This window comes from Cricetulus griseus, chromosome 3 (genome assembly GCF_003668045.3).
Source record: "Cricetulus griseus strain 17A/GY chromosome 3, alternate assembly CriGri-PICRH-1.0, whole genome shotgun sequence".
NCBI lineage: Eukaryota > Metazoa > Chordata > Mammalia > Rodentia > Cricetidae > Cricetulus > Cricetulus griseus.
In genome coordinates this window covers 136,529,341-136,551,250 of record NC_048596.1, presented here as the reverse complement: position 1 = coordinate 136,551,250, position 21,910 = coordinate 136,529,341, and the positions used below count along the sequence as shown (strand labels likewise).

Genomic DNA, 21,910 nt, shown 5'->3' with positions numbered 1-21,910 from the left:
GGAGGCCTGAGGGGTAACAGGGCTCAAGTTTGTTGTTTCTGTGGATGCTGCTGGCCTACAACATTCTGACATGCTGCCTGGGCGCTGTGCAGTGTCTTTCTGAACCTTCAGCTACAGGACTTGACCAGGAATGAGCACATGACTCTGGGATTGGAGCTGTCCCATCAGAGCAGCCCCAGCATTCTGATGGACATAGAGATCTGAAATCCAGGAATGCTGCTCTATGACCTGTCCATGTGCAACTACATAACATATTACAGGTTCGCTACCTCACAGCCATCTGCTTCCATTAAGGGCCTGCCTAGCTGTTGGAGCTGGGAGCCCTGTAGACCCTTAACATGGGAGGCAACCAGAACCTGGGAGGAAACCAGCTGCAGAGCATTCCCTCAATAACTTGCTGACATGTCTGCCTCTAGAGATCCTCAGACTTACACATCAGGAAGAGTTGTTTTTTATGAAATACATTGTTTTTTGTTTCCTTTGGTCAAGATTTAACATTTGACTCTCCAGTTCTTCTGGCAATACCTGCAAGGATCATTAAGATCCAGAAGTATTTCTTACACTCCCCATGATCTTCCTGGGAAGCTCCTTAGATGTTTGTGTTTAGCCAGCAATTGCCCAAACCCCAAGTATGGAGGAGTGTATTTTGACTGCTCTTTCAGACAAATTAAGTCTGTGGATTTCTGTTGGAAGTATCACATCCCCGAGGCATTGTTTGTGTTCTCCAGAATGCTCTTCCCCTTGCATCTCTGCCTCACACAGCTCCACATCTCAGATGGCATCTGACTCAGAAGATGAAGCCTGGAATCCTGCATACAGAATGCTTAATGATCTTCGTGGATAACAGCAGTGGGTGTAGAAAAATACTTAAACTCACCAAAGGTGATTAAAAAAGAAAGTTGAGCTTGAAGATGTTTGGAAATCTTAGTGGTTTCATCTTGAATGTCCATGTAAGAGTTGCAATGTTGTCAAAGGATTTATATTTCATATATATGTTCATCATGGTCATGTCCAGTTCCCTGTATAGATTTTGAGTAGAATTTATTCTGAATGGCAGTCCAAAACTGTGGTTGGTCACAATTTTCAATTAAGTGTTTCATGAAAATCTAGCAGAATGGTAGACATTGGGGAGCCGTCAGAATCAGCCTGGAGTGATGTCACCTGGGACAGTTGGGATGATCAAAGTAAGACATCATGACAGCTGTACTACCAGAGTTGTTTTGGTTTAGCTGAAAATTATGCCACAAATAGAATGAGCCTTCTTTTTGTGTCACCCCAGGTCATGACCTAAGTTAAATTAACTTATATATTAATGATTATCACTCTTAAATGTTATATTTGACCTTCAGCTCTTGTTTTGTGTGATTGTTAGTAACATTATACATTCTAAATATGACATGATTCAGTGCCATAATCCTAGCAATGATATGGAAGCTTATTCAAGAAATGATTTTAGAGCAACCTACAACCTGACAAAATGCAAAGTATTTGGGAATATGCTTTAAAAAACTAAATAAACAACTGTATATGTAAGGCATGAGTTCTGCAGGTAGGGCCTATTTATGAAGAATGTGCTGATCAGGAAATCTGAGAACCTCCGCTCTCTACCTCCTGTTGCTTTTTCTAAGTGCCATGATCAACCATAATCCTGGCTTTTACAAATAAGGGAGGCTACAGTTATGATCCATCTATTTTCAAAACACAGAATAATTGTTACTGACATAAAAAACTAAACAGCAAATAGTCTAAGAAAAGCTGCTTTATAACATGGGACTCAATGATGAAAAAATTGGACATGGTTGTGCATACTTCCAAACAAGCACTTGGGAGGTAGAGGCAGATCAGGATTCAGATTTAACCTAGGCATATTAGAGGACAGTATGGATGATAGACATGAAATCTTGTCTCAAATTGGGGCGGAGGGTCGTTGGGATGGATGTTAAACTTCAAATGTGTCTCCTCTGCTGGTGTTGTATACTAAAGCAAAACATTCTCTACATTCAAAGGAAAACAACAACTAGATGACAAGAACGTTGAAGGTAATGAGAAGTAGAGCTCATTTTATCCTTTCAAAATAGAATAGCTTACATAGTTGTTTAAGCATTGTACACTATTGTTCAAACAGGAACAAAAACAATAAATGTTGTATGCTTAAGGTGTTGGAACAAAATATTAGAATAATTTGTTATCATTGGAGATTTAAAAAATTGAAAATTATGCAATAAAACCTTATATTGAAATTGTAATTTGGCATTAGAAAATATTTAACTCTCACTACTGATGATTAAATAACAAACCTGTAATAGCATAAAGGCTGGTTGGTAAGCACTAAATGTATATACAGATTGCATTAGGTAGTCACGTCAGCTTTTAAAGAGTGCTTTGGTAGAATCTAGTTGTATGCTGAGAATATTTGCATGTTAGGTTCCTTTTATATATTGTTTTCATTTTAGTAGATTATTTTAGCAGATTTTATTAGTAGATTATAGGGTAATTCAGGGTCTGTGTGTGTTTGTGTTTTATCATGAAACACGAAATTTCATGACTGCATTTGTGAAGTGATGCTATATAAGTCCCCTTACCTTTTCCTCAGATTAGTGTAGTAAGATCATTTTTTATTTAAAATTTTATTTATCTGTTTAAAGGAGTGATGTTTCTACTACTACCTTAATTTTGCCATAGTTCTTATAAAGCCTCATTTTTTTTTTCACTCACTGAGCAATTTAAAGTTGCCCACGCCAAGATTGTAAAGGCAGAGATGACTTGGTTTGCACCCATGTATCAAACTGTAAATATTTTGTAATTAGATGACTTTAGTTAGGCAATAGAGAATGTTTTCAGAGAAAACATTCATAAGGATGGGGCCAAATTTTCCTGGGTTTAACTTTACTTTCCTGATTGATAATTATGCTGACCTAAGTAATAACTTAAGTATCATTTTATTAAAGCCATTACTTGTAAATAGTCTTTAAATAGACCATCTAACGGTACATACCACTTATAGCCCTCTAAAAAGGAGGTATACTGTTTCATCTATTATAAATATAAATATTCCAGCCTGTGATATATGCATGTATCCTATGATGATCTTTCAAGAAAGTATTTATTTTGGCTTCTATGGTTATAGTGAAACTATGTCAATAGATTGTCAAACAAGTCCTTTTGGCAAAAAAATGAATTTTGGGGATAGATCTAGGGTTCTGTAATGCTTGCTAAACTACATCCTATCACCTGTACCAATAGCTTATAGTGAAATCGTCATTGGTAGCTGTTTTAACTTTTTTTCTTCTTGGGTTGTTGTTGTTTTCATTTTTACCCATTTTTCCTTATGATATAAAAGAGCCTCCAATGATCGCTTTTTTTTTCTTTTTCATACTTTTCTTTAAAAATCCTGATTATAGCCTGGCGGTGGTGGCACATGCTTTTAGTACCAGCACCCAGGTGGAGGAGAAAGGCAGATCTGTGAGTTCGAGACTAGCCAGGTCTACAAGAGTTAGTTTCAGTACTGCCTTCAAAGCCACAGAGAAACCCTGTTTCTAAAAACCAAAAAAAATCTGATTATAGATATTAATTTGATGAGATACGAATTGGTTATCTATAATATAAATATCTTGTGAAGTCAGAAAGGAAGATGTTCATTGAGGAAACTAATTATGGAGTTTACCTTTCACATGGCAGGACCAGCCATTTGTACAAGAAACTTCTTTCCTTGAATGCTTGACACAATGCTGTCCAAACTCGACAGGCAGGTTACAAAGAAGAGTGACTGCTGAAGTTGCCAATGGAAAGGGTGATCCTTCAAGTTCCTTCTTCATAAAAAAATGTGCCATATGTCCTGGGCATATAGGCTGAAGATGGATGCCTTAAGAGTACAGAGTAATCTTAGGTGAGTTTCCTGGAAGAGATATGTCTTTGCCAATTCTAGAGTTTATATATTATCCTTCTGGATTCTTTGCTGTTGTTGAAGATGAATAATTATGGTTATGGATTTCCATAGTTATAATGTAATATAATTAACAAAGATAGGATAGATGATGGAATATTTTCTTTAAATTCGTAAAACGTTAATGGACTACATATTGGTAACTATAATATTAGCTTTGCAATACATAATTAGACTATGTGAAATTAAAAAAAAAATCCTTGTTTTCTTCATTAAAAAGAGGACATGATGGGGGATGCCCTTCTGTATGATGTGAATATATGTTTCTGTTCTTGGTTGATGAATAAAACTATTTTGACCGATGACCAGGCAGTTTCTATCGGGGGGGGGGGTACATATGGGAAAGGCATCCAGAGTAGAAGAATTCTGTGAAAGGTACACAAAGAGTGAGTCTCCAGACAGTTGCCATGTTACTGCCAGGAAGATAGGTTTTCCTGGTTTTCTTTGATATGCTAAAACACCTGGAGATTCACTGATTATAATAGAATTGGGTTAGTAAGTAGAGACAGCGAGCCAATAAGAAGCCTGAGCCTGAGAACAAATATTTTATAATTAATATAAGCCTATGTGCATTTATTTGGGAGTGGGATGTGGCAGGATCAAGCTGAACACTAAGTTCTGCCTAAATATTTCTGTTAAAGGAACTATTACTTAGTTGCTTAGTTTTGTGTACAGGGATGGTTGAGAGTCACAAATATCACAGATCACATGTCGAGCAATGTATTCCTGAGAAATAGGGATGACCCCAATAGTCACTTTCCAAATATCAATTGCAAACTTTGGTTGCTATTTTTTGCATCTTTTGCTCACTTGTTGTTTGTTAGTAACAAAACAATGGGAAAGAATTTCTACATAATCAGTCTTATTTCATATATTTTGCTGTCAAATATCAACAAATGTTGCTGAAGAAATTTTACTTTTGTTTTCATCTAATGTGATCATACATTTTCAAAAATGAGTTTTTGGTGATCCCAAGAACACATTCAGATAAATATGTGTTTGTGTCTTGATGTCCCTTTCTGTGTGTTCATATAACTATAATCATATATGGAACATAACAGAATGAAGTGCGGAAAATAAGGATCTGAACTGGAACATTGAGTTAATAAATTAACACTCACGCAAAATGGAACTATGTATGCTATAACTCTATATGTACTTACTAAAGATCTTTCCTTATCTCATAAAGAGTGATTTGTTACTGCTTTGAACATGTTTGTCACACATGATTGATTTAATGCAGCCAAATTTCACACAAGTGCTGTGGAAGGTTTCTGAAATTAAAATGTGGAACAATTAATTTTGTGCTTGATCTGTTCATATAATAAAAGATTAGAATTCAGCATTCATCTTTAATCAGTTTTAAATATATTTGGATATTCATGTAAGCAATCATAGATACGTGCATTTATACAATGTGTCAGTACATACACTGACCCCAACTAACAATCTAAGGAATAGTGGAGAGGCTTCCTTAAATGAACTTCCCCGATAATGAGATTGATGTCTACCTTATACGCCATCCTAGAACCTCCTTCTAAGAGCTTGTGGAAGCAGAAACAGACATCCACAGCTAAACACTCTGCCAAAATCCTGGAATCCAGTTGCAGAGAGGGAGAAAGGATGAGTATATGGGTCAAGACAAGGCAGCTGGAGAAAACCACAGAAACAGCTGAGCTGAACAAATGGAAGCTTCTGGACCCCAGACTGATAGCTGAGAAACCAGCTAGGACTGATCCAGGGAATCTGAATGTAGGGGTCAGTTAGGAGTCCTGGGTAATCTATGGGGCTCTGGTAGTGGATCAATATTTATCCTTGTTATATGATTGGACTTTGAAAGCCAATTCCACACAGAGGGATACTCTCTCAGCCTAGACACACAGGGGAGGGCATAGAACCTGCTCCAAGTGGTATGACAGTCATTGATGATCCCTCATGGGAGGCCTCACACATTCTTGGGAGTGTGATGGGAGCATGGGAAGATGCTAGGGAGAGGGAACTGAGATTGTTATGTAAAATAAGATTGTTTTTAATTGAAACAAACATTGATTCAATAAAGGAAACCTATAGGACATGAGTTCGAAAAAAACATATATTCTATATGCAAGTGTATTTGTTGAGGAATAAATAAAATACAGAGAAAATTTGAATCCCTTCTCAAAACACATTGCATTTTTTCCCAATGCCATCAAGTTTTTATTTTGAAAGAAAGAGACCCACATCAGGGCCATATTTTGATAGACTTTGAAGTATTCCTGTCTAAATGGGATGTTTTCATAAACCCCTCTCACTCAAGAATCATGGATCTTTGAGGAGGATAAGGTATAAAGGTTGTAAACGTAAAGCAATAAGGCCTGGTTCCATTCATATGATACAGTAATGTAATATTTCCCTCAGAAATATGACATGCTCTAACTCGGGTGATGCAAAGCCAAGGAAACAGGGGAATAAAACACACCGTTTTCAATACCATTTTTTTCTGGATATTCAGTGGATAGCCACATGCTTTCCCAAATTCCAAGAGACTCAGACAAGAGCAACAACAACTTTTCATACATGTATATTTGCACATAAATCTCAATATAATTTTAATTGAGTATTAAAATTATTTTAAAATGTTTTGGAAATGTGTATAAAAGCATCTTGACTTGTTTAATCATTGAATGAAAACTGAAGTAAAAACACCACTAAAGAAGACACTGTGATACACTCCAGCATCCAACCAGAAAAGATTCAAAGCCATCAACATATGGTCAACAGTTTAAAAATTCTTAAATGAACATGGAAAAACCCATGTTCAAAATCCTGACATAGTAGTTAAGGGAAACTTTTATTCCAGCAGAGAACCTGTGTTTCCTTCCCATTATCCAAATGACCGTTTACAACAGTTGGTAAGTTCCATTACAGGATCCAACACCCTCTTCTGAAGCCTTTGGGAATCAGCCTACTTGTGGTGAAAAAAACAATTGTAGGCAAAATACATACACAGAAAAAAATCTAAAAATGAAGCAGAAGAAGAGATCCCACCACACTAACTGTGATCGCTGACCTCCTGACACATGATTTACATGGAGATATTAATGGTAAACTTCCACATCGTTTCCTTTACACACTCCAGATACAGGAAATAGTAATATAAACGGAAAAAATGGAGTTGAAAAGCAAAATTCTCTTTAGCATTTACATATAAAGCCACGTCTACAGAAAAAAAAAAAAAAAAAAAAAAAGCTTAACAAGAAAAGGCATGTCCTCCTTAAAGATATATGATAAACTTGAACAACGAAATCCCTAAACTGTAAATGTAAGAATAAACCCATACAGTGTCACTCTCCTGCCACCTGCGTGTGCTGCTCCGTAAAAATCGCAAACAAAGAGAAACCTTCAGTTAAGCGAAGAAATCCTGCTTTCATGTCACTCTTCTGCAACCTGGATGTGCGACTCTGGTAGTCAGGGGAAATCGCAAATGAAGAGATTTTTTAAAAAGTGAAATTTCGTTCTCAAAGCTACTCTCCCCAACGTGGAAGTGCGACTGTGTTTGCTGATAGGGTAAAATCGCAAATAAAGAGAAGCTTTCATTTAAAGAATTAAACCAACGCTCAAAGCTATTCAGCTGCAGCCAGGAAGTGCGACTGTGATTGCTGTTCTGAAGGAAATCGCCAACAAAGAGAATCTTTGGTTCCTGTAGTTTCCTAGGCAGCCTGGTCCGTCCCCAGAATGGGATTGTGACGCACTTCCTGTTCCGGGTCCTTTTTAGGGGTCGAGGGAGAAGGGACTGCATTAAGTCTTTAGCTTTAATGTGGATTTTCAAAGTCGGTAATGACCAGGAAGCGTTTTCGCGAATTCTGTTTCTAAGTCTTCTCCTGAGAATAGTGTAGGAATATGTTTTAATAAATGAAACAACGAAGGAGCACATTGCCATAAAGTACATCCCAGTCTTGCTCAGTGGACCCTAACAGGCTGTAGAGGAAAGAGGGACCACAGGGACTGCTTTGTGATTTCCCCGAGAATCGCCCTCTTGGGATATAGTTTATCCTGGAGCAGTTAAGTTATCAACGAATAAAAGTTATTGTAGTAAAATATAACATTCTAATTTCTAGTGATGTTTACATATTTTGATAATGTAAATTTTAACACTTTTTAAAGCAAATACAAAAAAGTTAGCCTAAACCTCACCCTTTAACAAATACTTAAGAGGATTTAATCCTATAACATTTGTACATTAGACACAGTAATACAGAAAACCTATTGAAGCTAAGTTTTAAAAAAATGAAAGAAAGAAAGAAAGAAAGAAAGAAAGAAAGAAAGAAAGAAAGACGGATCCCTCTCTCCTGTTACAGACAGAATCAGGTCTTCACTCAAACTAAGCAATTAGTGTACTACTGAACTATATTTCCCCACATGTTGGTTGAAATTTTAGATTTTGATGAAGATCTGAGATTTGCATGTTGCTTTAATAAGTATATGGATAGGGAAACATTGCGTAGTCTTTATTATGAATTCATTTACTTTTGTTTTTATGGAAAAAGTAGTCGGTTTATACGAAGACTAGCTATACATTGTAAATGTTTTTGTATGAGTGTGTCTAAAACACTCAGAATATTTTTAGACAATCCCTAAAATTTTCAGGAGTTTTTAGCTTTTATTTCTTGTTTCCAGGGACATAATTGGTAGACATGACATGTACTTGTCATATTTTCTCATCTTTAGGCCTGTGCCCCATGCATCAGTAATGCATAATGACTTTTCCTGTTATTCCTTATCTTTACAGTTTCTTAAAATACTACTAGTCCCTACCCCATGACGATTGCATACAGTTTTTAAAGATAAATTTTCAGAGGTATCAGAAAATGTAGGATTGCAATCTTATTTACTTGGGAGGTTGAGGAAATCACAATGAATTTCTAGGCTGGTCTGAATCACAGCTCAAATTCAAGGCTATTCCCTGAAAGTTTGTTAAATTCATAGTTAAAACTTACAACTGATTTTCAGATATGTGTGTTTCAGTTATTCTACTTGGTATAATTATATAGATCAGAAAACTTGTAAGGGAGCATCAGCATATATTTAAAGAGAGCAAAGTGTCTGGAATATGATTGTGTAAAGGACTAAGGAAAAATAATGGTACAGGCAGGGTTTAATGTGCAGAAGTCTGGGAGCTTGGAAAAGAGGAAAAATGGTGGAGAATAAATAACACTGAAGTCATTTTGAATATGAAATAGGACTACCTTGTACCATAAAAATGTCTTTAACATATGGATACACATAGAAGCATTTTAAAATAATGTCAAAAGACAATAGGGCAACATTTTCTCTACTGGACATTATAGACTAATACAAAGTCCAATTCCAGGAATGTGATACCTCTTTTCAGTTGATTTTCTGGGAGGCCACATTCATTACAGGCTATTTTTAACATTCTTGGCTAAACTCAAGAATTTCAAAGGAAGGCCCTTTTGCTGAAGACACCACAGGCTTCATCACAGGACAGTGAGAAATCTATACAGTTTGACCTGTAAGGTTGATCCCTCCTGGATCAGTTTGCAAAGGTTTGGATCCCAGTTATTAAAATGAATGAGTTGTGAAAAACTGCCAAGTGATACAATAATGACATGAATCTAAGTGGAATTAACAAAAGTTTTCAAATAGCATTTAAAGCCCGTTCCACAAGATGCAACCCATTCATTGTCCTATTACATGGGCCAGAATCCTATGCCCTAGGAGAAATCAATTACCAGCATTGTGGTCATCACATTTAACTAATTCATAATATTTTATATTCATTCTCATAGATAGTGCATCATTCAATCTCCCTCACAGAGTAGAAATTACATAAAAAATACCCAGAAAGTTAGTAGGCCTTTTTCTTTTTTAGAATGGGTGAAAATACTTTTTGTTTATATTATACAATTTAATGTATGTTAATTTTTACAGTGTTATATAAATTTTTCTGTGTAAAAATGTGGTGTAATAAAAATAGAACAGCTGATAGGTTCTATATACCTGGGGCCCATTCTCCTTGCATTTGTAATCACTAAGAAATTAAAACAATGAACAAAGAAACAAACATAATGATAAAAATTAGTGACTTTTGTGAACCTTAGGGGAGAAAGAGTAGTTCTGTGTATATGTGTAATACATCATCATTCCTTATTTTTAATATCGGTGTACAACATGAAATTTTATTTTATTTCTTGCTTTCTTTTATCAGATTTGTGCATCCCTTTAAAAAGAAAGCCAGTGTTAGCTTTAGTTTGTCATAAAATCTCCTTATTTATATGTAACTAATAAAAATTGCATGGAGTAGCACTATATTTGGGGTTTGTTTTTATATGAAATTAATCATTTTGGGGAAGAATTGATAATTTTAGAGGTCCAGTAAAACAATTCTGCAAAAATAGCAAATTTAAGTTTCAGATTTGTTGTATGATAATTGAACTCAGATAAACACGGATATATTTGTAACACTCAACTTTATGGCATTCTTAAAAAAACTGAAAGGTAGTATTTTATAGTGAGATATTGAGGCTCCTATGAATGTTTGACTATGAATTCTCTAAAAATCCTGTCAAATAGGTAACCAGGAATTCCTAATGCAAAGGTTGTTCCTAAAAATTTTGATTGACTAGAACTTCAAAAACATGTAGAGATTTTAGTTCTACTGGAACTACACCTTTTTACAATTTATCATGCATAACCTTTAGTCCACTAAGCACCATCCTGATGATGCCAGCAGGGTGTTGGGGTTTTTTCATCCTTTGTTTTATGTTAAATTAGAATCAAGATAGTTTTTCATGTCACTCCTAGTCCCCACTACTTTTCCTTCTCCCCTTCCACCCCCCAAGTAAAACCCTACCTCTCACATATACTTTCTGCTCCCCAAGGAGTGTGAGGCCTTCCATAGGGGGTCATCAGATTCTATCATATCCTATGGAATACGGACTAGGCCCATCCCCAGCAGGGTGTTTTTTTTTTTTTTGTAGTTATTTGCAGGGTATTTGAAAAGTGTCCTGATATATGCCTTTCTTTGCTATGTTAGAACATTAACTTATTGAAAGTACATCCTCAGTTGATACTGGGGCATATCTCAGACATGGCATCCACGTGTAGTTCCAAAACAAATTATCTAGTACCCTTTGTTGTTAATTCTGTGTTCAATCTATCAAAAATAAAAGTTGAAAAACTAATAACAACTAAAGCATCATTAAGAGAAATGTAAGGACAGCAGTGATTATAATAAATGAAAAAATATGAGAAAAACTTAAATGTAAGATAACAGAAGTAAAAAAAGAAAACTAATATTCAGGTGGGAGAATTCAAAAGTAAAGACATTGCTTATTTTATTTGAGTATATAAAATGATACATTAGAAACAGATATGCATTTTTGTATGAACAGTATAGCCTACCAGATCTTAAGAAAAATTACCAAAGAAAAAACTCAAAATGCATAGGCAAGCTAAACAGATAATGTAAATGGTGGACATCTTCGTCACTTTTCTATTGCTTTGAAGATACACCATGACCAAGCAAACACTTAGAAAACAAAGAATTTATTTGGAGTCATCCTTACATTTTTCAGAGTTTCAGTCCATGATCATCATGGTGGGAAACATGGCAGTAAGTATCCCAGGGATGGCATTGGAGAGGTTATTTACAGTTACAACCTGTTTCACTGTCACAGAAAGAGAGATAGACCTGACATGGCTTTTGAAATTTGAGTAGCTGCCCTAGCAACACACTTTCTTCAAGAATGACACACCTTCACTTAAAAAAATGTGTAGATATTATTCCTTAACAAATCCATAGCACTTTAAAATGAATCTACTATTTACAAGACTCTGATTTTTTTCCTATGAATTTTTATCTTGGGAGACCTCAGGCACTCCCCAAATCATTAAGGGTATTGCCATTGTTTATGCTTGCTGACTGCAAGTGAATGTAAGACCCTAATTTGGAAGATAACACACACAGCATTCAGGGCACAATGAAATCAAACTAGAAACAATAGGAAAGCTTCCATAGTTGTGTACAGATTCCACCCACCTAAGTTTCCAACTTATGGAAAGAAATGAAAGAAAAAATAGAGCCATGTGTTGTAAGGCACATCTTACTCCCTGTATGTGGAATGTAGAGTCTGGAAGGTCTTTATGTTTGAGGACAGCCTGGTATAGAGATCCATTTTAAGGTCAGACAGACTTAGACAATGAAAAACATTACAGGTAAACACAAAATTTCCCTGAGTCTGTAAACACCTCTCTCTTCCTTTGCCCTCCTCTGCCAGCCTGATGCCTACCGAGGTGAGTGTACCTCTCCTCCTGTCCTATTCCGACCCAACTTCAAACTAAAATCAACCAAAAGAGATGAAGAAGGGCATTTTATAGTCATCACAGGAAACAACATATAAAACGACACACACTAATAGTAGGAGACTTCAACAACCTGCTTTCACCACTAGACAGGACCACCATACAGAAACATAACAAAGAAATAAAGGGTATAACAGAAGTTATGCCCAACTAGGTCTAACAGATATCTATAGAACATTCCATCCAAACACAAAAGAACATACCTTTATCTCGGTGACACATGGCACCTTCTCTAAAATTGATCACATACTTGGCAACAAAGCAAACCTCGGCAGATACAAAAGAAATGAAATAATAACCTATATCTTTTCAGAATACCATGCTCTAAAGGTAGAACTCAACAGCAATACAAATTGCAGAAAATGTACAAAGTCATGGAAATTGGATAACACCCAATTGCACCATTCCTGGGTTGATGAAGAAATAAAAAAGAAATTAAAAATAAATAAGAAAATAAATAAGAATAAATAAAAAAGAAATTAAAGACTTCCTAGAATTTAATGAGAATGTAGACACAACATACCCAAACTTATGGGACACTCTGAAAGCAGTGCTCAGAGGGAAGTTCATAGAACTAAGTGCCCACATGAAGAATCTGGAGAAAAGTCACACTAGAGAATTGACAGAACAGCTGAAAGATTTAGAGTAAAAAGAGGCAAACTCACCATGGAGGAGTAGATGCCAGGAAATAATCAAACTGAGGGCTGAAATCAAAATGTAGAAACTAGGAAAACATTACAAAGAATCAATGAAACAAAGAGTTGGTTCTTTGAGAAGATAAACAAGATAGACAAACATCTATACAACTAACAAAAGGCAGAAAGAGAACATTTCTATTACTAAAATCAGAAACAAAAAGGGGGATATAACAAAGGACATTGAGGAAATCCAGGGAATATTCAGGTCATACTTTGAAAACCTCTACTCCACAAAATTCAAAAATCTAGAGGTAATGGACAGTTCTTTAGATAGATATCGCTTGCCAAAATTAAACCAAGAAAAGATAAGCAGTTTAAATTGACCTATAACCCCAAATGAAGTAGAAGAAGTCATCAAAATCCTTGCAAACAAAAAAGCCCAGATCCAGTTGGCTTCACTGTAGAATTCTACAAGAAATCAAACAAGAGCTGAAACCAGTACTCCTCAAATTGTTCCACAAAATAGAAGCAGAATGGACATTGTTAAACTCTTTTAGGAGGCTACAATCACTTTGTTACCCAAGCCAGACAAATATATAACTATAAAAGGGAACTACAGAACAATATCCATCATTAACATCAATGAAAAAATAAACAAAAAAATGGCTAATAGAGTCCAAGAACACATCAGAAAAATCATCCACTATGATCAAGTAGGCTTCATCCCATGGATGCAATGATGGTTCAACATATGAAAATCCATCAATGTTATCCACCATGTAAAAGAACTGAAAAAGAAAAAATCACATGATCATATCACTAGATGCTAATAGAGCCTTTCTGACTGTCAAAATCAAACATCCCTTCATGATAAAGAATAACAGGAACATATCTAAAAATGATAAACACAATATACCCCAAACCAACAGCCAACATCAAATTAAATGGAGAGAAACTCAATGCAATTCCTCTAAATTCAGGAACAAGACAAGGCTGTCCACTCTCTCCATATCTCTTCAATATTGTTCTACCTAGAACAATAAGACAAGAAAAGGAGATGGAAGTGATGCAATTTGGAAAGGAAGTAGTCAAACTTTCACTATTTGCATATAATATGATAGTCTCCAAAAGTGACCCAAACACTCTACCTGGAATCTCCTACAGCTGATAAACACCTTCAGCAATGTAGCAGTGTACAAAATTTACTTAAAAAAATAAGTAGCCCTACTATATACAAATGACAAATTCAATGAGAAAGAAATCAGAGAAATATCATCCGTCACAATATCCAAAAGCAATCTAAAATATCTTGGAGTAATACTAACCAAAAAGTGAAAGACCTGTACAGTAAAACTTGCAGTCTTTAAAGAAAGAAGTCAAAGAAGATAGAAGAAAATGGAATGATCGTCCATGCTCTTGGATAGATAGAATCACCATAGTAAAAATGGCAATGTAACCAAAAGTAATCTACAGATTCAATGCAATCCCCATCAAAATCCCATCACACTTCTTCAAAGACCTTGAAAGAACTATAGATGGAAAAACAGAAAACCCAGGACAGCCAGAACAACTCCATACAATAACCGATCTTCTTAAGGCATCAGCATACCTGACTTCAAGCTCTATTATAGAGCCATAGTTCTGAAAACAGCTTGGTATTGGCACAAAAATAGACAGATAGACCAATGGAATCGATTTGAAAACTCTGATATTAACCCACACACCTATGGCCACCTTATTTTCAACAAAGATGCTAAATCTATACACTGGAAAAAAGATAGAATCTTCAACAAACTGGATTCGGGCATACAGAAGATTGAAGATTTAGATCCATTCTGTCACCATGCACAAAACTTAAGTGAAACTGGATCAAAGATCTCATCATAAATCCAGTCACACTGAATCTTCTAGAAGAGAAAGTGGGAGATACCCTTGCGCCAATTCGCACAGGATACCACTTCCTGAACAATACACCAGTAGCAGAGACAATGAGATATGCAATTAATAAATGGGATATCCTGAAACTGAGAAGATTCTGTAAAGCAAAAGACACAGTCAGCAAGACAAAATGACAGCCAAGGAATATGATAAGTCTTCACCAACCCCATATCTGACACTGGGCTGATTTCAAATATATAAAGGAACTCAAGAAGCGAGTCACCAAAACACCAAACATTGCAATTAAAAGTGGGGTGCAGGACTAAATAGAGAATTCTTAACAGAGAAATATGAATTGGCTGTAAGACACTTAATCAAGTGCTCAAAACCCTTGGCCATCAGAGAAATGCAACTCAAAACAACTGTGAGATACCACCTCACTCCTGTCAGAATGACTCCAGTCAAAAAACTCCAATGACAATCTATGCTGGAGAGGATGTGGAGAAAAAGGAACACTCCTCCATTGCTGGTGGGAGTGCAATTTTTGTAATAGCTAGAAACTGGAAGCAACCTAAATGCCCTTTAACTGAAGAATGGATAGAGGGAATTTGGTACATTTATACAAAGGAGTACTACTCAGCAGTGAAAAAGCAATTGAATCTTGAAATTCACAGGCAAATGGATGGAACAAGAAGTAACCATTCTGAGTGAGATAACCCAGTCACAAAAAGACAAACATGGTATCTACTCATTCATATATGAATTTTAGACATAGAGCAAAGAATTGCCAGCCTACAATCCTCTTCAACAAAGAAACTAGGAAACAAGAAGGACTCTAAAATAAAAATGCATGGACCCCAGAGAATGGGAAGGTGTAAGAACTCCTTAGCTAATTGGGAGCATGAGGGTAGGGGAGAGGGAGCTGCCAGAATGAGAGGAGGATAAGAGGAGAGGAGGGGAGGAAATGATTGAGCAGAAATATTGAGTTGGGGGAAAAATAGAAGAGAGCTTCATGAGGGTTACCATATTAGAGGGAGCCATTATAGGTACCATGAGTGATCTGACACTAGGGAGATTTCCAGAGATCTACAAGGATGACACCAACTGACAATCTAGGCAATGGTGGAGAGGATAACCTAAATGCCCTTGCTGATGACTACTTTTTATGCCATCTAACAGACCTTATCCAATGGCTGATGGAAGCAGAGGCAGACAACCACAGATATACACTGAACTGAACTCTTGAACTTAGTTTCAGAGATGGAGCAATGAAGATCAAATGGGCATTACCAGGCTGGTGAAACCAACAGAAACACCTGGCCTGCACAAGGGGGAACACATGGACCCCTGAATGCTATCTGGGAGGTCATTACAGGACTGATCCAGACCCCTGAACATGGATGTCAATGAGGAGACCTCAGCACTCTATGGAGCCCCTGGTAGTGGATTAGTATTTTTCCCTGGTGTAAGAAGGGACTTTGAGAGCCCATTCTATGTAACGGGATGCACTCTTGGCCTGAACACATAGGGGATGCCCTATGCCCAGCCCAGGATGATGTGGTGGACTTTGGGGAGCATCGGTCGAAGGCCCTACCCTGCCTGGAGAGTTGAGGGTGGATGGGGTGGGGGTAGGTCATAATTAGTCGAAGTGGTTGGGGGAGGGATGGTAGAGGGAGAAGAGACTGCCATGCGAAACAAAGTTGTTCCTAATTTTAACTAATAAAATTTACAAAATTATAGACATTAACTTGGTGAGATAAGAATTGGTCACCTAGAATTATGATCATCTTCTGAACTCAGCAGAATGTATTTTAAGCTGTAGTCTCTCTCACTAGTTATGAATCCCATGTTTATCCAGCTAATGGACTCTTAGAGTTTCAGAAATATCAAGGGCTCAAAATTGACATTTAGCAAAGTCTGGCCTTTTGTAAGGCTATTGCCTCGCCTTCCCAGAGGCTGGAATCACATGTATAACCCATGGCCCTGTCTCAGTATTTTACAGAGAAATGTGCCAAAAGTGCCTCTTGGTCTAAAAATCTTCATGTCTAACTTGTTCTTGCCTATATTAAAAATAAATGTACATTGTTATAAAGACATTTTAAAATTGATTCTCCAGGTGTCCTATTATTGCTATCTAAAAACCTTATCACTAAGTTAATTACTACTATTTTTGCCCTTTTTCTAAATGTTTAGATTTTATTATAACTATTGCTCTCCATTTAGTACAAAAGGATGAGTTTTTAAGTTAGACTAGGCATGTAAGTATGGTGCAGGGAACTGTGTTGGCTTTAGGCAATCTCAACTGTAGTACATACTTATGTTTCCTTGCTTAGAAAAGAAGTGTTTTGTTAGCATTCACTCTCTTTGTATTAAACATTTAATGTTTTGTAGTATGAAGTCAGTAGCATGAAGTTTTATATTTTCATTGTAATTTGAACTTTTTGATTGTATATTACCTAGCAATATCATTTGTGGTCTGGAAGTAAGCTCCTTTAGTATTACATTTAATAGTAAATATGGGAAATAAAGTGATATTTTATCAGTGATGGCTATGTGATCTTCTACATTGACTTGAAGAAGAAAGACTGATCCTAAAGCAATTTGTTTTGCCCACAACAGGACCCACTGTTTGTAGGGCTTCTGGGGAGGGAATCTTAACCATATTGTGCCAGGAGATGAGAGCCCTCTGGAAACAAAGTTCAAGCTTTGCCTCCACCACCACCCTGCCTCCAGTAGAAAGGTATATCTTCTATATATTATTTGGTTTTAATATGTATGCTAACATAAAGCTCACCAGAAGTTCCACTGCTGTCATGTTTATAACATCTTGGGAAAATACTGTCATTGAGATCTAGCATGTTTTATCACCAGTTTTCCTGTAGTTGAATGGGGATATATATATATATATATACATATGTCCATTGTCTTTACATTTTTCTACAATAATAGTTTGATGGTATTTTAGAGACAGTTGGTAAGACAGTTTCAAAGATAATTCTCTTGAATAAGAGGCCATTCACTCCCTGAGTGTGCCACACAGATGTTTTTCTTCTTTGGGTTGGGAGGCAATAACTGTTTCATCTTGTCTGCCATGTCCTATGACTGTTACACTGCCATCCACAAGCCCCTGCCCTACCCAATTCTGATGACTCAAAAGATCTGCTTCCAGCTCATCATGGCCTTTGGTGTGCTTGGTTTCTCAGTTTCTCTGTGCATTGTCATCATAATATCCAACTTGTCTTTTTGTAATTCCAACATCATTCAGCACTTTTTTGTGATATTGAGCCTGTGGTCTCCCTTGCCTGTAATTACATCTTTTATCAGAAAATGATTCTTCTTGCATTCACTGCCTTTGTGTTGGTGGGCAGCTTTATTTTGATCATGGTTTCTTATGTCTTCATTGTGACAGTAGTTGTGAAGTTGCCCTCTGCCAAGGGAAGGTATAAGACTTTTTCAACTTGCTCTGCCCACTTCACTGTGGTTTTCTTACATTACGGGTTTGCTTGCTTTGTCTATTTGAGGTCCAAGAACAGTGACTCTTTCAGGGATGACACACCCTTGGCAGTGACATACACCGTTCTGACACCTCTGCTCATTTACAGTCTAAGAAACAAAGACATGCAGACAACTCTAAGAAAAGACCTAAGCAATGTAATCAAGACTTTCCCAAAAATTATAAATAAAAGATCCCAAAAGATTTGAAAAATGTGTATGATGTTAGGCGGGAAAATGTTATACTTAATGATTAAAATTGTTATTTCATGAGAAAAAAATATGGAACAGTTCTGTAAATACAGCTGTTGAGAGAGCTATTATTCTACATAGTGACCCTCATGATTTCTACTCTTTTTACCTTTTTTCTTGTATCAACATTTCCCCAATTTTAGCCTTTAGAAGAATGTCACATTGTAATTACAGCATCTATTTCCATAAAACCTTCGCATGTGCATGATGACTAAAAATCAAATGGGGTTTATTTCTGAACATTCCACAGGTCATAAATTCATATTACATAATGGCCAGGACCCAGAATTATTGTGTAATTCCCTCCCCTGATAATGCGATTGATGACTGACTTATATGCCACCCGATAGCACTTATCCAGCAGCTGGTGGAAGTAGAAGGTGACACCCACAAATAATCACTGAATTGAACTGGTATCCAGTTGCAGAGAAGGATGGGTGATGAGCAACAGGGTTCAAACCAGGCTGGTGAAAACCACAGAAACAGCTGACTTGAACATAGGGGAAACTCTTTCTCCCCAGACTAATAGCTGGGATACCAGCATGAGACTGATCCAGACCCCAGGAACATGGGTTTCAGTGAGGAAACCTCGAAAATCTACGGGACATGCTGTCGTAGTTCAGTACTTATCCCTAGCATAGATGTGGACTTTGGGAGCTCATTCCACATAGAAGAATACTCCCTGAGCCAAGACACATGGGGGTGGGCCTAGGCCCTATCTCTCAAGGGATATGATAGACACTGGTGACACCCTATGGAAGGCCTCACCATCCAGGGGGAGCAGAAAGGATATGTGATAGGTAGGGTTTTAGTTGGGAGGGTATTAGGGGAGGACGGGGGGGGAGGGAGGGAAGTGGGATTGTCTTGTTTCTAATTCAAATAAAAATCTGCAAAAATTATGAATTACAAAAAAAAGTAAAACCCTGTCTTGAAAAACCAATACCCAAAGAAAAAAACAAGTACAACAAAGCAACCTGCCTACTACTTAACAAATACCTGAGGAAAAATACATAACAAAATATGACCACATATATAGTGTGTTTTTACAAACAAAGTTTTAATTGTAAACTACTACATGAATATAAGAATAGACAGTGCTACAAGTCACCTGAAAATACACAAAGAAAAATATTTACAGATTCTATATCACTTCAAGTTGTAAAGATATGATGAATCTCATAGGGATATCATATCTTTCTCAGGTACCACAAGTTTAAATGTTTTTATCATATGCAGAAAACACGAATCATAGATTTTAACACCATGTATTTACTGACATAATTCTACTCCCTTTCAAACACACCTTTTTACAAAGATCAGGTACACCTGAGTGCATGTTCAATGTATATAATATACCTGCCTCCTGCTTATCTGTACACAATGATTCCAAGTTCTTGTTCAATTGTAATTAAGAAACATTCTGAGATACTGCAATGTTGTTGGTTTCCCAACTGTGAGTTGAACAGTGTGTGTGTGTGTGTGTGTGTGTCTGTCCGTCTGTCTGTGTGTCTGTCTGTCTTTGCTTTTGTGTTATTTTATTATAGGCATTATAGGCTTCATTTAGAAGCATGATGCATATGCTCCTGCACTGTACCTAATTTAAAAGCTCTCTTCCTGAGGAACAGCTTCCATGGCATATGAATTGCTTATGCAAGCTTCCAAAGGTGAGAACCAATCAACAATCCTACTACTTATGAATCCTGTAAACCAGAATTATGATCATCGTGTCAAAATAATCTTAAGCGAATAGTGATATCAAGAACTCTCTAATTGAACTTCAGACCTACTCAAGAAGAGAGAAATCATCCATCGCTATAACCAGAAACATGTCATGATATTTACGTGCAGTGATGTTATGAATCTTAAGGAGAATCAATGAATAATAAATTAGTAAACCAGCAGAATGCCTAACATCCTAAATACCTGTCTATTATTCACATATATCTTTAGTCACCCCCCCATTCCATGACATTTGTGTTTGCATCAGAAACTATTTCCTACTAGGACAATATACTATGCATAGCTGTGGAAGGGAATCCCAATGGACACATCTACAGTACAACTCTTGAACCTAAGGCTGAGGAATCATATTGAAGGGGAGGATGTATAAAAGGTAGAAGATCTGGCAGACTGATACAATATTGTATCTTCTATGAGTGTCAGAATCTAAACACACCACGTTTCAACAAGTTCAGAGCCTAAACATGAATTGAAAAAAAAGACATTTGTAATAGATATGTTATCACTGAAGAGATAAACTGTGGTAGAATATTATAGTAATGTGTGTGATGTACGTTTATGCTTCATTTGTTTAACTCTGTGAAACAGTTTTTCTGTACCTGTCTAAAACACCTGGTGGTCTAACAAAGAGCTGAATGGCTAATAGTGAGGCAAAAGAAAGGATAGGCAACACTGGCCAGCAGAGATTATAAAGACAAGGAGAAAAGAGGAAAAGCCGAGGAAATGTGCGAGGAGAAGAGGAGAACAATTGGGGCCAGGCACCCAGCCACCCAGACAACCACAGGGTAAGATGGAAAGTAAGATATACAGGATTCAAAAAGATAAAATCCCAGAAGGTAAAGGTAGAAGGATTAATTAAAGTTAAGAAGAGCTGGCTAGAAACAAACCAAGTTAAGGCTGGGCATCCATAAGTAAGAGTAACACTCCATGTGTGATTTACTTGGGAGCTGAGTGAGGTCCCTGCCCTAAAAAGAGTCAAAAGGCCTAAAGAGTGAAAATGATTTGAAACAATACAAATTCACATAAGGTCTCAAACCTACACCCAGAAGTGCAAGTAATTAAGTAATAATGAGAGTGAGAGGAATAGTACACCAACTGGATATTCAGTATCAAATGATCTGATATTGTACCAAGTTAGCCATCACATGTTGCATCATCAAAATTTCTTCCTAGAAGGAAAAACATCTAAGCTAATTGGAAGAAGACAGTGAAGATGAGAAAGATACATATGATTTTAAGGAGCGTGTATAAAGAGGGAACATGGCTCCCTGAGAACTGCACCTGCCCTAGATGGGACTATGAGGAAGAAAAGGGTGATGGGACTGATGAGAGCTAACATGACTTTATTGCTATAGGTCTATGCATATCATCATGGTATCAATTTGTAATAACAGTCCTCAAATCACATTTCTTTATAAAGTGCCCTCACCCCAGTTACATGTCTCAATACCTTTCACTTTGCCCTTGGCTCTGACACTGTTCCTATAAATATAAAAGGAAAAATGATCATATGAAATTTCCTCTGAAAGGACTGCACCCTCATGTAAATTTTTTAGGTATTTGTCCAGTTCTCCATGCCAAGCACAGCATTGCACTATTCAAA

The 21,910-nt window shown here is 36.7% G+C and overlaps 1 pseudogene; it reads left to right on the top strand.

Moving 5' to 3' along the window:
- Positions 1 to 1,114: 1,114 nt before the first annotated feature.
- Positions 1,115 to 18,525, top strand: LOC107978187 (annotated as a pseudogene).
- Positions 18,526 to 21,910: the final 3,385 nt, after the last annotated feature.